The 4,939-nt window shown below is 49.0% G+C and overlaps 1 non-coding gene across 1 annotated transcript; it reads left to right on the top strand.

The window, feature by feature from the left end:
• The first annotated feature begins 4,739 nt into the window (after nucleotides 1-4,739).
• On the top strand, nucleotides 4,740-4,846 carry LOC111812896. The gene has a single exon (XR_002818270.1). It is a non-coding gene; the product is annotated as a U6 spliceosomal RNA (small nuclear RNA).
• The last annotated feature ends 93 nt before the right edge of the window (nucleotides 4,847-4,939 follow it).

Below are 4,939 nucleotides of genomic sequence, written 5' to 3'. Positions count from 1 at the left end.
GGAGCTGCAGTCTAGGGAGGGGGACCGGGAGCTGCAGCCTTCTAAGCCTATGTCCGGATAACAATGAACGTTCAAATACGTTCGAGATAACAGCTGCAGAAGCCCCACAGTCACATCCGGACTTCTGAGGTCATTTGCCCCTATCAATTCACAGCTTCTTTTTATTCCTATTCTTATGAGCACATGTTCGCAGGGCATCACGCCTGCACCCACTGTGGGGAAGCTGCGCCTCACATAACACACCTCAGTCCTCCCCGCGCCTTCCCCTCCCACCCCCCCCATTCCAACTCTTGCTTCCCTTCTCTTTTGCCAAAGTTCTATTCCCATTATTCTTCAATTCTTCTGTACCGTCCCCTTTTCCTCCTCCCCATCTCTTACCCTCTTTTCCATTAAAAAAAAAAAAAATCTATATTTCCTACTATCTACATCTTACTGTGGTCTTTATATTTCAGGTTTCTCTTATAAGATAGACTGTAATACTTCAGGTTGTGTCTGAGCTATTTGACTTGATGCGGTGGTCTCAAGTGCAACTATTTTCCGAAAAAGGACTCAAGTTATCTTTCCTTCTGGCAGAGCCGCGCTCCCTCCACTGTGTGTAAATACCACGTTTTCTTCACCCACGCGACGGGGATCACTAGGAAGCAGCCGCGCACTGGTGAGTCCGTCGAGGCCTAGGCCCCTTGCCTGGAGGTGGGCAGTGGCCTCACAGCGAGTGGGCCTCTGTGAGTCGCGGGTCCTGTAGTGGCCTGTGGTGCTATGAGGCCTCTAAGGCCAAGACAAGGCCGCAGCTGAGGGCACCTGGCTCCAGCCCCAACCGACTAGATAAAGGCTGGAGCTGCAGACATCTCACTTCTGTGGTGACGATCAACCTGGAGATAAGATAGCTCTAAAGTAGCGGGTAACTTACTGCTCAGAGAAGTCCTTGAGCTGACTCGCGAGGTCCCGCTCCGTCCTGTGCTTTCCACTCCCCTTCCTCTTTCTGAAAACCAAATAAGTACAGGCTGGGTGTGGTGGTGCACACCTGTAGTCCCAGCACTCAGGAGGCTGAGGCAGGAGGATCCTTGCAAGTTCAAGACCAGCCTGGGCTACAAATTGAGCTCAAGTCCAGTCTGAACTGCGTAGTGAGACCCTGTCCCAAAAACAAAACAAAAAATTATGGGTTGGGCCACCCAGTGAGGTTTTTCATCTCGTCCCCCAGGGAATCTCAAGTTCTGCTAAAGCGTTTTGATCCTCCTGGAGCCCTAAAATCACACCTCCTGTCTCTTTTATTTAAGGCTTCATCATCCACTCACGTGGGAGGTTGCGGGCCTGGTCAGTCCGGGATACCCGCTCGTTGGCTGACGAGCACGTGGGCTGTGTCCAAGACTCAGCTAGGAGGAGCGATGCCGCTGCTCCGGCGGGCGGGCGGGCGGGCGCACAGCTGACTGCAGCGCGCGGCTCCCAGCACGCACGCTCCCTCCATGCGCCGCTTGACCTCGTTTCTATGCGCAGCACGGTGCTCCTCCCTCGTCCTTCCCTTCCGAGTACCGTGCTTTCTTGGCTTTCATCCTACATCACCGATCTCAAATTTCTCTGCTCAACCTCACATAGAGCGCCGTGGAGACAGCTCAGTGGTCTAAGCGCCTGCTTAGGCAAACTCAAGCCCTGAGGATCGATCCCCAGCACCATATGCTGTACCGGCTAGCCCGGAGCACACCATGAAACAGGGGGATCACTACGACTCTGAACTGCACAGTGAGATCCTGTACCAAATATATAAAATAAATTAAAAATATATTTTAAGGGCCAGGGAGATGGCTCAGTAGAATAAGCACTTTGCTGGGAAGTGCAAGGGCCTGAGTTCAATCCCTGGTTCTGGGGTGGAGGGAATATATATATATATATATATATATATATATATATATATATATCTTCACATGGAAAGCTCCTCACTAGCTACCTTTAACTTATTTATTTATTTATTTTGTGTGTGTGTGGGGTCTCACTATGTAGCTCAGGCTCATAGATTTCTGCCTCCCAAGAGCTGGGATTACAGGCGTGTGCCCCCACACCCAGACTCCATGGCCAGCTCAGCGTGCCCAGGGCCAGGCTGGCATAGGGTGCAGTGCCAGGGATCAAACCATGGCTCCTGTGCCCACCTAAGCAAGCACTTAGTCCGCGGAGCCATATCACCGGCCCTTCGCTAGCAGTCCTTGACATGACTACTTGGGTTTAATAAATATTCCGTGTTAGCGCCTCGGAATTCAGCTTTTGATTTTCCTCTTCCAGACTTGCCCCTTCTTCATGGCCATCCCACTTCAAAGTTGCCAACTCATCCTTCCAATAGCTCAGGCCTGAAATCCCTGGGGTCATTTTGGCGCCTTCTCCACTCCATGTCAGATCTATCAGCAAGTCTTTTTTTTTTAGAACCGGGGATTGAACTCAGGCCCTTGCGCTCGCCAGGCAAGCGCTTATTCCACTGCGTTATCTCCCGGCCCCTATCAGCAAGTCTTGCCAGCTACTCTGTCCAGCAATGTGCAGACTGCAGGTTCCTCGCCACCTCCGCTGGGATGACAATTCTAGCCCGGACCACTCTTGCTTTTTTTATTTCAATTCCCTCCTAACTCTTTTCCCTGTTCTCACCTTTGCCGCTAGAGTTGATTGAAAAGGAGAATTCATTGTGTCCAGGTCGTGGCTGCAGCCACGCTTGTCACTCCACACTTCTCCTGACTTCCCCTTAACTCAGCCAAACAGCTCTGAGGCGCGCACAGTGTGCGCCCGCACACACCCAGCCTGTGCTCCTCTCTCTGCGCTGGCTTCCCTGTGGCTTCACCAGCTGCCTCGCACGTCCTCAGGCACCAGGCACAGCCCAGCCGCTCAGGACCTTGGCCCGTCTTTACTCAGATGGAGCCTTCCAGGGAGGCCTCTCTTGTCCCAGTGCTGAGACCCTGGCTTTCCTCGTCTCTCATGAGTTCTGCTTCTTCTTGCTTCTTTGTTTTTCTCTTAACAAAGCTCGCCATCAAAAATCCTACCTCTGCATCCTTTCCTTCCTTTGTCTCCTCCAAACCTCTCCTCTCTCTTAAATAAGCTTCATGATGACAGGGACACTTTCTGTTGTTGCTCTTTCTTTTACATCCCAATGACCCAAAGTCCTGCCTGCTGTGTGGTAGTCACTGAATAAATACTTGTTGAGTAAAGAAACTAATCAAATGGAGGGCTGGCCAAATAGCTCAGTGGAGGGGTCTGGCCCTAGCTCAGTTCTTCAAGTGGCTGCTTCCACAAAGCTGTCAGCCTCAGGTTGTTGTAGTTCGGTCCCCACAACCCTGCAGCCAGCCAAAAGTGCCCTGAAGGCATTCGAGGAGCAAATAGCTCAGTGGATTAAAGTGCCTGCAAGCATGCACAGGAGTTGGGGGTTTGATACCTGGGCCTGCCACACTGGCCCTGCTCCCAGGGCAAGCTAAGATGGTAATTGAGACTGGGCATGGTGGCGCTTGCCTGTAATCCCAGCTCCTGGGAGGCTGTAAACAGGCAGATCACTACGAGTCTGATCTAGTAATGAGACCCTGAACACCCTGTAGACCCTTCCCTAAAATACAAAAACCAAAAAAACTAATCAAATGGAAATGAAAATTAAAAGAAATTTAGAAAACTTTAACAACACAACTAGCAAAGTGGGTCAGAGGCTATAATTTCCCAGGGTACACCTTTTTGGTGAAAATATATTGATTGTTTGCCAAAGCCACGCCTGCATCGGTCTCTAAACTATTCCTTCATTTCACTTTGGTGAAAACCGAAGTGTCAGTACTAATTTGTAGTTCTGACTTCTTCCTGTCACCACAGAGCACAAAAAACAACAAAAGAAAAATGGGAAGAATTGCCAGCTGGAAAGCTCAACCAAGAAATTAAAGTCTTTTTCACTCCTTAGTAAAGTAGTAATTCGGGGGATTCAGAAATGTTCGTAACTGACATGATGAACTTTTTACATATCAAAAATCTAAAATACTACTACAGGGAGTAAAATAGTACAAATAGGGAAATCTGTGTCATTAGGGGAGTTTAAAACTCCAGCAGTTAAAACACAAAACCAGCAGAAGGAAAGAAAGAAATTTTATCAGTAGAAATAAATGAAATAGGAACAACAACAAAATAGCAATGACTGTACTGTAGCTTGGATTCCAGGCATCCCCCAGGCCCATGTGGTAGAGCTTAGCTCTGGGGCGGCACAGTGAGAGGGGCGGGCTGGGGGAGACCCCGGCCGGGGGGCTTCCCGGGCTGGGAGACCAGCCTCTCCCCTCCGCCTTCTGTCCTACTTCCTACAGCAAGACACTCTGTTCCTCATTTCCACCAGGATGTGCTGTCCCGGGCCACAGCGAGACAGCCGGCTGATCATGACCAAACCTCTAAACTAGGAGCCAGAAGAGCCTCCGCACTGTGTAAGCTGATGGTCTCGGGGATTTGTCATTGTGATGGAAACTCATCGACGCAACCTTGAAATCAGTTCATTGAAAAGATGAATAAAACAGACAAGCCTATACTAGAAGAAAAAATAATTATCCAAATGTAGATGGCTGAGAGAAAAGCATATGTGGCTATACACTGCAGAGATTTTATTTATTCATGTTTTGTTTTGTTTTGCACCAAGACCAGGAATCAAACGGGACCTTGGGTTTGACAGGCAGGTGCTATGCCACTGAGCTGTATTCTCAGCCCCAAGAGATTTCTTTTTTTTTTAAAAAAAGCTACATAATAATTATTGTTAGGTGCTCGCTTCGGCAGCACATATACTAAAATTGGAACGATACAGAGAAGATTAGCATGGCCCCTGCGCAAGGATGACACGCAAATTCGTGAAGCGTTCCATATTTTTAAATACTTCCATGACAAACAACAGCTAAAAAATTTCGCGATGACAAAGCCAACCTTAGACAGGCTACTGAAAGATGTTCTAGAGAGGGACCAA

Source organism: Octodon degus, unplaced genomic scaffold (genome assembly GCF_000260255.1).
Source record: "Octodon degus isolate 3935 unplaced genomic scaffold, OctDeg1.0 scaffold00148, whole genome shotgun sequence".
Lineage (NCBI taxonomy): Eukaryota > Metazoa > Chordata > Mammalia > Rodentia > Octodontidae > Octodon > Octodon degus.
The sequence above is the reverse complement of the archived record's forward strand: the minus strand, read 5'-3'. Positions and strand labels throughout refer to the sequence as shown.